Raw genomic sequence first — 13061 nt, 5'->3', positions numbered from 1 at the left:
CCTCTTTGCACATTTTCCCTTTCTCATGCAGGGTGCCTTGCTATTTATTACCCCACATGGACCATGGATCATATGACGTTTCACAATAGTGTACAAAAACGGATCCCCTTCTGGGTTGTGCAATTCTGCGTGAATGACTGATTCAATCTGGGTGGGTCTAAGCTTTTCTCTGAGCCAAAAAAGCTATGTACGTGTGGAAGACCACGTTTTTGCCATTCTCTGGTATACATGAAGACAGCAACAGACCCACACATGTTAAAATTCGTCATAAGATCAATCAACAGAATGACTTTCCTCTGAAAGACTCTCGCTATTAGATCATGTCGGTCATGTGCGACTCGTCCTGGTAATAGGTCTTTGACAATTTCTGGCCACTGAGGATTACAGTTTAAAGTTATGAAAAGGTCAGGTCTTCCAAAAGTTCGAACATATGTCATTGCACCTTGAGTGCGTTCTGCCATATACTGTGGTCCACCAGTGAATGATGATGGTAATATAACTAATTGACCAACATTTGCATGTCCGTCATTGGTTAGAGAATCACGGAGATGTATATAATCAGCCATGCGTAACTGCTGCTGATGAGTTCTGATGAATAGTAGTCGTTCAGACTCAATATTTGCATGCATATCAACTATATACTGGTGAAACAGTTGGAGAAAACGCAAAATAATATTGAAGCTATTTTGCCTGTGCATGATTCTGTCTGCATGGTAATCATTCGCAGATACTTTTTTTCCAACATTCATTAGTCTGGTCATGGGATTGAACTGCAATATTTGGAAGCAATAGCCATCTTGTCCTTCCCAGTTAATCAACGGGTACTGCAGGGCATCATAGGAGTGGTGTGTCTCACTGATTCTATGCAGTTGGTCATTCCTGCAGTGTATGACGATGTCACGCCGATTGAATTCTTTCCCAATGATGACGATGGCCACTTCATTCACTTGTGGGGCGTTGTATCTTCTCTCATGCTCTCCAGCAGGAGTTCTATCAGCATGAATTATAAACCTCATGTCTTCACTGCGAGCCTGTTGTAAGGCTGTATTGAAACTTCTAAATATGTTGTTAGTTTCATGCAACATCTTTTGCAAGTCGAAAACTAACTCAAGACGGATATCTTCAATAACGCCACACCGACGCTGAGCTTCTTAATAGTGATCGCCCATAAAATAGATCTAAAGAAACTTCGGTTCTTCTCTGGGTTGTGGCAAAATGGCCCGGGCTCGATGATATTGTTGCGGATTCGTGCCCGCCGGCGTGCGAGCGGCCACGTTACTCGAATCGCGGCACGTCGCCCACCGGACGGACAATCCCGTCGTGACCCTCTCGGACTAACGCCGGGAACTAGTCACGGGTGGACTTTCGGCCTCACCACGATCGTGCCAATCGGCCCCCCGCGTGGGATAGGGTTGTTCGCCAAATTCGACCTACCTAAGTACCCACACGGAGGGTAGACCGGGCGATCGCACCTCGCCGCAGGTCGACTTCGGACATGGGCCACTTTAAGCGACCCGTTCCGTACTATCGGGATAACCGAGCGGTGTTATCGTCAACCTCGACGGTTCCGATTAATTATTGGGCGTATTTAGCCCACGACCAACCCTTTACGTGAAGTAAGATGGAGATTCAATTAGAGAAAAGACGAAGCGAAACGGGAGAAACAGTTCAACATAAAGCACCTTTATTCCACGGCAAACGGAAAGCACACATATACAATTACAACAATTATGCACCAAAAGCAAATGTAAAAGTAACACAACAATTCTGCACAAAAAGCAAATGCAACAAAAGGGACACAATGCAGATTGCACACGGCAACACGTGCTACGCGAGCACACGGCAACACTTACACAGTTTTACTTCACAGTCGGCGCCGACAACACGTATACTCCAAAGCAAAAGAAAAAGAAGGGGCCACCCTCAACGATAAGGGGACAGACGGGCCTGGGCCGAGACCGCGTCGAGCCTACCCGTCTGGTGATGAGCCGCAAAATGGCGGCGGCGCCCCGACTCCGCGGGCCTCGCTGGCACTGCCTGGAATGGGTGGGAACGGGGCCCCCTTCTCACACTATCTCAGCTCGGGGGGAAACAGGGGGGGGTTGTTGATGCTCGGGGGAAAGAGGATATCTGGCTGGCTTGGGTCCCGCGACGAGCGACGCCACTGCGACCTCGACCGCATTCCCGGCCTCCCCTCTCCGCAGCTCCCCTGACTCTGACATGAGCGCAGACCTCCACAAAGCTCCTTGGCTTCTCCAGACCCTCCGGACCCCGACAAACACTCTGTCGACTGATTTTGCCGCCGCCACAACTCTCCAACTCTTCCCTCTTCTCAACTCTCCCAAATTCTCCCCGCGCTCGGCGCTTTATAGTCCGACAGGAGAAATCATATGCAGATTCTTGGATCAGGAACGGCTCGGAGGCGGAGCCACGCTCCCCCATTGGACGGAGGAAAAGTGGGCGTGAATCATTCTTGATCCGCGAATCTGCATATAGCGATTATACTCCGACGCACCTGGAGGCGGGGCCAAATCGCCCCACGCTCGCTGATAGGACGGAACAGAAGTGGGCGTGAATCATTCTTGATCCGATTTCTCGGAAAGGCTGGTGTTTTTTCACCCGCTGCTCGGTGCGCGCCCTGTACGAGTCCAGTATCGGTGCCCACAAGCGGCGCGGGAATGGCGGTGATGCGATGGTTGCGAGGGCGAGTTGTGACGGTAAAGGTCGTGGCTGTTGGCGTTGCTGTTGTTGTGAAGCGGCGTTGCGGTTGGTGGTTGGTGTGTGAAAGCGGTTGTGGAGAAGGTGGATGTTGTGAAGTCGGTTCTGGAGAAGGTGGCTGTGGTTTTCGAGATGCGGTTGGTGGTGGTTGTGGTGGTAGTAATGGCGGTTGGTCCAAAATAAAGATAGTAAAAGAAAAACGGCTATCTAAAAGGGTCGCAGCCCGAATGAATGACATTTATTCCCTCTAAACAACGGGTTTGGGCTAACTACACATATACTTACAGAGATATCTCACCTACGGGACCTGAATGGTGGTTTGCGAATTTCGTCAACCACAACAATATATTTGCCCACAAACCTTGAACCTTGGGAAGTAGCCCAGTAACCTAACTTCTTCAGCTCCAAATTATGTCATTTGGAAGCACGAGTTATACCTCCTGATATTGCCTCGGAAATGTTGCGAGTGGTCAGATGTACCATCCAACAGACACTTCAACTTTTCTGGTGGTTCGTATATATCAGTGATTTTCACTTTCCCTCCACTGCAACACATACCAGGAGGTTCTTCCTTGAATTTTCTTGCCCCACAATGATGGCAGATCTCATCCATCCCACCTATTTGAAGTATAGGGATCAATTGATACTGATTATGCGGTCAATAGATAAAGGCTTCTCTTTCCAATTTCGATGATTTTCAAGGGCCGGCTCTATTGGCAGCTGAATGCAACAGTTTGCTTCGGCGTTGATCGTCCGAGACTTCAGGCAACTCTGCTTCTCTCGCTGCTGCGGTTGCTTGGCGATTGCTTCTGCGTTGAGCGTCCGTAGCTTCAGGCAGCTCTGCTGCTCTCGCTGCTGTGGTTGTTTGGCGAACGCTTCTGCGCCGAGCGTCCACAGCTTCAGGAGTATCTGCAAGCCGAGCAGCTGCCGAATGCAACCAGTCTCTTTGATGCCTTGATGTCGTTTTCTCTTCGGTCTCGACATCTCGTGACGCTCTCACAGTCTTAGCATGTGGCATTTTTCTCCCAATGCTGCTTCCTCGCTTTTTAGGAGGCATGTTTACTTTATTAAAATTCTCAAAATATTACTATACGGTATTAATGTGTAGATTAATTTTATGTGAGGTGGTTGTGCTCGGGACAACTTGTCGGGGGACTATCCCCTAAAACTCAGGTCGCGGGCGGCTTAGCAAGGGGATCCACTGCCAACTGGGGAGGTCAATTAGTCCCGGGAGCCCTGCGACGAAATGCACGGGTTCCGGTTCAAAAAGTGCGGGAGTTCCAGCGATTTTCACTGGGGTCTGCGGGAATGAGCACAACCAAACTTTCGCCACTATACAAAAGTAAATAGTCACTCTATTTTAGCACGATCTCCTGATAGAGGTACTGGTCCTATTGCTGAGGTAAATGCTTGATGATGAGGAATGGATGCGAAATGGATGAGGAATTGGTGAGGATTTGATGAGGAAACCTGCTTGATGATGAGGAATTGCTCGGGAAAAAATATCTCCGCTTCAACGAAAGTGTATATTAGAATACTTCTATTTGTGTGAGGCAGCATGTACTGATACTGATGAACTATTGTTCTCAAGGAAATGTGTATAATAGACGACCTCTATAGGTTTTTGTTGATGTAAATAAGGCCTATGATAGTGTATCAAACACCATGGACGCCGTATCGTCTATATTTGGTGAGGAAATATAACACGGTATCTGCATCGCATGTGTACATATAATATGAACATATTGGGGTGAGGCAGTGTGTATTGATCCACTACTGTTCTCAACGAAAAGTGTATAATAGCGAACGTAGTGAGCTTCATTCTCAACATGTGCACATGAGAGAAAAGGAAACAACAACAACACAATACCTTGGAAATTTCAAATCCGTGTCTCGGCTATGACCCTTTTGCTTCCTGTTTTTGTCTTGGGGAATGATGCATGCTGGGAGATCATGACTGGAAGTGTTTAATTATTTATTCAATTATTTTTTTATTCGCAAGATAGAAATCAAACCCGTTCGTGTTTATACACCACCCAGCGTTTAATATTCGCAAGATAGAAAACAATCGCGATCGTTTTTATACACCGCACAGCATTTAATATTCGCAAGAGAGAAATCAAACCCGATCGTGTTTATGCACCGCACAGCGTTTAATATTCGCATCATAAATATCAAACCCGATCGTCTTTATACACCGCACAGCGTTTAATATTCACAACAAAGAAATCAAACCCAATCGTGTTTATACTGAAATGAATGCGAGGGAAAAACCTTCGGAGTGTAGGCTTTATTTCACTTGAATGTAGCCGATTCTACAGACACATAAAGGAATACATGTGCAGCAAGGAATATATGTGCAGCAAGGAATACATGTGCAGCAAGGAATACATGTGCAGTCGATCACTACAAAATAAATCAGCAATTAGCCAGCATAAGCACGGAGTCCGGTATACTCTCAATTCTCACCAGTCAACGAGCACCAAGTGAACCACCGCCGTAAATGACAACGCCCCGGGGACAATCCCACCGACAACCAGTTTTATCTGTCCCGTGTGAGAGCCGCGCGACACGTGATCATGCGTCACATCCTTTAATTCATCACATTCTCCCCGTCTTTAAAGTGTAACTAGAGGCTCAACTAATGCACCATGATTACTTCAACGCTATAGGAGTATACATTTCAAGCAGCATGAAATATTTAAACTACAGAAGCATACTGTGTTATGATGATATGTTAGGTGGTCATATTTTGGACCATTAGCTGTGTGTTAATCAGCTGTCAGGATTCTGACCTTGCTTGTAACTGTGCATTGTTCAAACCTTGCTTTAAAATGTTGCTTTAAATGTTTCAGGCTATCAATGTTCCATGCACCCCACTGTTTTTGGACAGCGTCCAGCTGTTCCTGTTTCTTGGAAACTAAGCCCTTATCACCCTTCCTGTTGCTCTGTGGTGGTGTGCCCTTAGTGCGACCTTGGAGAGAACTGTGGAATTGTTCCTTCAGTGTATGCTGCCCCCACATTCCTATTCTCAGTGATCACCAAAGCTTTGCCTTTGTTATCAGCAGGTGCTAGTGAAGGAGTGTAGGAAAGTTATTAGTTTGCAAGGCTTGCATATCTGAGAGTTGTGTAGGTGGCTTGGAAACTGTGGTTGCATATCTGAGAATTGACCGATTCAACTTCCCCTAGGGCCCAAGGGAGGGGGGAAAGAAGCCCACTGCCACATTTATTTCTTTTATTTCTTTGTTTCCTTATCCCTTAGCATACACTTTTAGTCCACACCCAGTTTTTCCTTTACACTTTTAGTCCACACCCAGTTTTTCCTTTACACTTTTAGTCCACACCCAGTTTTGCTTTGTGTGATTATATATGTGATTGTTTTGAAGCATATTCTTAATGTGATTCAGGGGAGCCTGACTGAAGGGTCACTGAGTCACATTCCGCATGCGTGTGGTCTTCGGAAATAAAACGTGTAATTCGAGGATCCTCATCTGACTCTGTCATCTTACTCGGCCGAGTGGAGAGTCATAACAATTGGCGACGAGGATGGGATTCGACTGATGCTGGCGGTGTGGACGGTGGGACTCCACTTGGTGTACAGCGATCGCAAGGGATCAGCTAAAAGGTACGTGGCGATCGCACGTAGGGCACCTAAAATAGGGAGCCCCAGTTAGGCGAGCGCTGTACACTTGGTGGGTTGCGCCCTGCCGGACGCAGCTCCAGGATCTGCTCGAATCAAGAACTGTAACGGTAAACACATATGAGGTGATTCGAATGCGGTTTGTCTGAAGAGCACAAAGGGGAAGGGCTGTCAGGCAGTGTTTGTAGAGCCGGTAAGGGTCGAGGATAAAGGTATCCGTGTGAAATAAGGAGGAAACAGGTTGGAATCCTGTACCAAGAGAGGGAAGGTTAGAGGCCTTCATTGGGTTTGAGGCTATTAGGCGGCGGGTCGAAAGGGACCTCAGTCCCGGTGTAAAAGGAGAAACGATTTACAGCTATTAGGCGGCTGATTGAAAGGGACCTCAGTCCCGGTGTAAAAGGAGAAACGATTTATAGCTATTAGGCGGTTGATAAGATAAGAACAAAAGAATGGGGAATAAATCTTCAAAGAACGAGAAGATACCAAAAGGAACAACATTGAAAGTTATCAGTGACAAATATGGAATCGATAACATAAAGGGAATACAGGACTGGGTGAAGTGGACCGCGGGAAGAAAAGATCCCTTTCCGCTGACTGGATCCTTAGATCCAAAGATATTAAACACAGTGAGTAATGCGCTGATAGAGGGCAAAGCAGGCGGCCCGAAACAAAGTGGACCACACTGGAAAGCATTGGCCGCGTGGCTAATGGAGTCGCAAGCCGAGACAGAGCATAGGCGACTCGGACTAGAAGGGACTGTGAACCAACGAAAAATACAAGACGAGGAACGACAAGGGAGACTAAAACAGGCGCTAGACCAGCTAACGGAAGTTAAGACACAGGGAGAGGACAAACAGAGGGAACTAGACCAAGTGTTAGCGCAGCTGACGGAGGTCAAGATACAGAGTGAGGAGAGACAGGAGAAGTTGAAGCAGGCGTTAGCACAGATAGCAGAAATCAGTGACGACGTGAACCGAAAGACGACAACCCGACTTGGGACAACAAAAGGAATTTACCCTGTCTTAGAAGGGGACAGAGTAAAAGGAGGGACCGACATTCACCAGTTCCCCATGATACAAGCAGCAGGGGGAGATTGGGTTTGGAGATCATGGACCCCACAAGACATTAGGGGAGTAAAAGCTAGCATGGAAGAATGTATAAAGAAAAACCCGAGAAGGGCCATTCAGATATTACACGACCAGATAAAAATGCAGGGGGCAACCAGGACAGACATAGGGTTTATCTGCACTGCTGTCTTGCCCAGTGCGGTTTGGAGCCGGCGTGCGGCAGCCTGGAGTGTAAAAATGGAAGGAGAAACAGATACCACCTTAAACCAACATTACCCGGAGGGAGCCGACCGGGAAGCACAGGCACTGTACAGAGGAAGAGTACAAACCCTGATGGAAGAACTTGCGGCGGAAATGGCCCCAAGGGTAATGGATTGGCAGGCAATACAGGATGTCACACAGAATCCCAAGGAATCACCTGGGGAGTACAAGGCACGACTGTATGAGCAGATCGAACTGCACTCAGGATTTATTAACATCGCACAGACGCCCCTCCATTTCCTGAACACTATGTTCGTAGATGGACTGTGTGACGAAGTAAGGCGAGAGGTGAAAGCGGACATGCCAGGGTGGAAAACGGCTGACGTAGATGCCGTGTTTGAAAGGGCAAGACAGGCTTGGCAGACTCTGAGAGAAGAGGAACGGAGGGGAAAGAAAGATACCAAAGCTCTAGTTGCAAGAAATCTTGAATTGAAAAGCCGTAAATACGAAGAGAGGGAAAGCAGGCCTCGCTGGGAAAATCCAGATTGGGAACCCCGGTATGAAGCCGAACGGGACCAGCGGAGACCTTGGAACCGAGAGAAGGAGCCGCAAAAACAGGGAGAATGCTTTAACTGCGGTCAATCCGGGCACTGGTTTCGGGACTGCCCGGCACCGCCTAAACAACGAGGCTGGGGCTCGCGGCCACCACAACAGCAAGAGAGACCAACGGCACCCCCTAGAGAGTATGAGAGGAGAAGGGAGACAGCAGGAAGAAACTATTGACATGAGGACACCGTGGTGGCTCCGCAAAGGGAAACGCGGAATGTAAGGGAATTGACCACGACCTTAAACGTAGAGGGGAGACAAGTAACATTCCTGGTAGATACAGGGGCCACCCGGTCAACACTAAAACAAGGAGAGATAAAGAACCTGCCACTCTCAGGTGAGTCAGTGAGTGTGGTGGGGGTTTCGGGACGGAGAGAGGATATCCCGATTTCGGACAAATTACGAATTGAAGTAGGTCCCCTGCGGGGAGAACATGCATTTTTGGTAGCCAAACACACCCCGATGAATTTGTTAGGAAGAGATTTGTTGTGCAGAATGGGATGTACCATAACATGCAAGCAAGACGGAGTTTTCATAGATGCTCCGCTGGCATTGCAAGAGGAAGTAATGACCCTCATGATGACCGAACTCGGACCGGTAGTCTATTGGTTGCGGGTTGTGTCACAAGAGGGGAGAGATAAACTGACTAGGGATTGGGAAAGTGCGAAAAGATTGCGGGACGTAGAGGAATGGTTGCGTGGCAACGACATTGAATTGAAAGAAGTGGAACTGCCTTTACACTGTACGGTCTATTATGACGAAACAGGGCAGGATTTTGATTACTCGGACAGAGTACATGAAGAGTACGCTACCACACGCACTTTAATGACAACCACTTTGTGAATCGGGAAAGAGGGAGCGGCAATGGAAGTGGAGCTAACTAACAAGGAACGTGAGCTAATGAAGCACAGAGAAGGACTTACCCCGCACGTCTCAATGGCGGTCGGTAAAGGTCATAGTGCCGAAGAACTGGGAAGAATGTTGACCAGGTTGAGATGTGCCTCGGAACCACCAGGGAGGGATAGTGAAACCCAGAGCACTTTACAGGCCAGTCGACGGGGGGATGGATGGAAGGTATGCTTACCTGATCAGATTTTGTCATGTATGTTAGAAAGGCATGAGATGAACAGCGAAAGGCCACGCCGCCAGACCAACAGGGAAACGAGAACGGAGGAAAGACTACAGGAAGTACCTGTTGAATTATGGACACGACATCCGAATGACGTGGGCAGAGTGCTAGCCGCAACGCCCGTGTCTATCCAGATAAAGGAGGGGGTACCCCTGCCTCGAGTGGCTCAATACCCGTTGCGCAAAGAAGCAATAGAAGGGATCGCTCCGGTGATAGCATCATTACGCGACCAAGGGGTGATAATACCTACTAAGAGCCAATGTAACACACCAATCCTGCCGGTGGAGAAGCCCGGAGGAAACAAATGGAGGTTCGTACAAGATCTACGAGCAGTGAATAAGTGTGTGAAAGCGTCCTTTCCGGTGGTGCCACACCCGGTTACGATACTGTCAGGGGTGCCGTCCACTGCGACGCATTTTTCCGTGGTAGACTTGTGCTCGGCGTTCTTTAGCATACCGCTAGCCAAAGAGTCGCAACACTTGTTTGCCTTCAGCTACGACGGACAACAATACACCTGGACTGTACTTCCGCAGGGGTTCTGCGATAGTCCAACGCTCTTCTCACAGGCTCTGAAGGAGGACCTGGAGGACATAGAGCTCCCGGAAGGATCAGTCATGATACAATATGTGGACGACCTGTTGGTATGCTCGGACAATCAAACGAAATGTGAAACGGACACTGTAGCGCTGCTAACAGCTCTCGCCCGAAAGGGCCACAAAGTCAGCAAAGACAAATTACAGTTTTCGCAGCCAAGGGTGACGTATTTGGGACATATACTGGAACAGGGGCAGAGGAGCCTCGGAGCTGAACGGGTGGAGACAATCCTAGAGCACCCAAAACCCACTACATTGCGACAATTGCGACGGTTCCTCGGGATGACGGGGTACTGCCGGCAGTGGATCCCTGATTATGCAGTTAGGGCGCGATCACTGTACGACATGGTAAAGGAGGCAGAGGGGGATAAGATCTCCTGGACGAATGGTGCGAACAAAGACTTTGAAACATTGAAACAGGCCTTGTCAAAAGCACCAGCATTGGGGCTACCGAACTATGATCTTCCCTTCACCCTATTCGTCCATGAAAGAGGAGGGTTCGCCCAAGCGGTGCTGACGCAAGAACACGGAGGAAAGAATAGGCCGATTGCGTACTACAGTAGTCATTTGGACCCGGTCGCCGCCGCCTATCCTGGGTGCTTACGGGCAGTAGCAGCAACGCAATACGCAGTAACCGCAACAGCGACGCTGGTTTTGGGTTCTCCGCTGACCGTGAAGGTACCGCATGATGTGGCGGCGCTGATACGGCAAAATAAGACACAACATATATCAGCGGCACGAGCAGTTCAACATGATTTGGTGCTGTTGCAGGCAACTAATATAACGATCGAAAGATGTTCGCCACTGAACCCAGCCTCCCTAATGCCAGCGGGCGATGAGGGAGAGGCACATGTGTGTGAACGAGTGCTGGTGGAAGAGACAAAGGCTAGGCGTGACCTACAGGAAGCCCCGATCGAGAATGCAGAATTGGAACTGTTCGTGGATGGAGCGGCGAGGAAGAACCGATGGGGAAAAACCATCGCTAGCTTTGCAGTATGCACTGCAAGCGCCACCTTGAGGAAACAATTGTTACCAAAGGGATTTTCAGCCCAACAAGCTGAGCTGGAAGCATTGATATGCGGGTGTGAGCTGGGTGCGGGTAAGACATTGAACATATACACAGATTCTAGGTATGCCTGGGGCATCTTACATGACTCCGCTGCCATTTGGGCCTTGCGTGGCTTTAAGACGTCCTCAGGGAAGGTTATCCGACATGGGGACTTGATCAAACGACTGATACGAGCAGCACAAGAGCCGCAACAGATTGCAGTGATTAAATGCAAAGCTCACACAGGAGGGACAGATGAAGTGTCAAAAGGCAATGAAAGAGCAGATTTAGCGGCAAAAGCAGTGCTCGATGAGGAGGAGGCGAACCCACAACCAACGACCGAACTTTATGTGGAGCAAATGGTAGACGGTCCACAAACGCAAGAACAGCTGAAGGACCTGCAGGTCTCCGCAACTATGGAAGAACAGGAATTATGGAGGGTGAAGGAGGGTGCAAAGCAAAACATACATGGAGTATGGGTGGATGAGCGAAATAGACCATTTGTACCCCGGATATTGCTACCATGGCTCGCCCTCACTGCACATGCGCAGGGCCATATGGGAATAAAAGGGGTGGCGGAAATTATTCGTCAAACCTGGAATGCCCCAGGTGTAACAACAGCAGCAACAGAGGTGGTTAGTAATTGTGCGACCTGTGGTAGACATAACAGGAAGTATGCCGCCAAGAAACGGGGAGCACACCCACCCCCATCCGGACCGTTTCAACACCTTCAGATGGATTTTATAAAAATGCCGGCATACAAACATCACCAATATGTGCTGGTAATTGTGGATATGTTTTCTAAGTGGGTAGAGGCCTTTGCCACGACCAATCAGGAAGCTGATACAGTGGCCAAACTACTTTTACAGGAAGTAATTCCGCGATTTGGGATTCCAACACGACTATCCTCGGACCAAGGAGGGTCTTTTACGGCAAAAGTAATGGGAAAGGTAGCCGAAGGCTTGGGTATCAACCAGAAACTGCATTGTCCGTACCACCCCCAGTCAGCAGGGGCAGTAGAAAGAGAGAACCAAACCCTAAAGCAGACGCTTTCCAAACTCTGCGAGGACCAGTCAATGCCCTGGCCAGACGTGCTGCCGATAGCGCTCATGAAAATGCGGGCAACAAATAATGCCACAAGGGGCTCTCGCCCCACGAAATAATAACAGGACGTCCTATACAGTTACCGGTCTCGGCTCCGCCAGATATGGGAGATTGGGATTTGGCATGTATGACTGACGGAATGATGAACTATTGCAGAACACTCACTGCTACCATTAGGGCTTTTCACTCACAGGTACAAGAAGCATTGCCGATACCTGCTGGAGACCCGTTACACGATTTCCAACCTGCTGAACGAGTTTGGGTGACAGAGTTCCTGCAGAAAGACGCCCTGCAACTCAAGTGGACCGGGCCCTACACTGTACTTTTGACCACGCTCTCGGCCGTCAAAGTGAGGGGTAAGAGTGCATGGATACACCACTCACACTGTAAACGAGCACCCAAGGAAGCCGCTGAAACTAGGGAACCGGAGGAGGTAACCCCAGCAGAGGTTCCGGCTGTGTCTGATTCAGTCTTTTACCGGGATAGTGAAGACGACGACGAGGGGGAAGACGTGATATCTCTACAGAGACCTCCTCCACCACCGAACCAAGACGGGGCTGGCCCAGCAGGACAGGGAGAGATAGCACAGGGAGACCCACTGCAAGCAGAGCCAGGTGCCCCGCCGGACCCGGGACCTGAAAACGTAGACAACAGGGATCCTGAAAGACCAGCGCTAGAACCAAACGCCCCGCCAGACGTGGAGCCGGAACCTGGACCAGGCACCCTGCCAAACGTGGAACAGGCAGGTTTAGACGACAACAACATTGTAATACAGGAAACAGCGACAGGACCTTTGACGACACAACATGCAACTCCTGGTGCTAGCGCTGCTCCTGTGCGAGGGTGGCCTGTCACTAGGCAGCAAACCGACAGCCTTAGACCCCGAGAACCATACACGCCTCCTACACCTCGACCACGAAAGGGGAAACGGGAGTGAGTTAGCAACTTCTTTACA

The 13061-nt window shown here is 49.1% G+C and overlaps 1 protein-coding gene across 1 annotated transcript in view; it reads right to left on the bottom strand.

Moving 5' to 3' along the window:
• LOC147035728 (extracellular calcium-sensing receptor-like) overlaps positions 1 to 13061 on the bottom strand; it is a 116656-nt gene that overhangs the window by 64915 nt on the left and 38680 nt on the right. The gene's annotated exons all lie outside the window — the stretch shown is intronic.

The sequence above is a fragment of the Eptatretus burgeri genome, chromosome 1 (genome assembly GCF_056783735.1).
Source record: "Eptatretus burgeri isolate ZD-2024b chromosome 1, Ebu_testis_v1, whole genome shotgun sequence".
Lineage (NCBI taxonomy): Eukaryota > Metazoa > Chordata > Myxini > Myxiniformes > Myxinidae > Eptatretus > Eptatretus burgeri.
The sequence above is the reverse complement of the archived record's forward strand: the minus strand, read 5'-3'. Positions and strand labels throughout refer to the sequence as shown.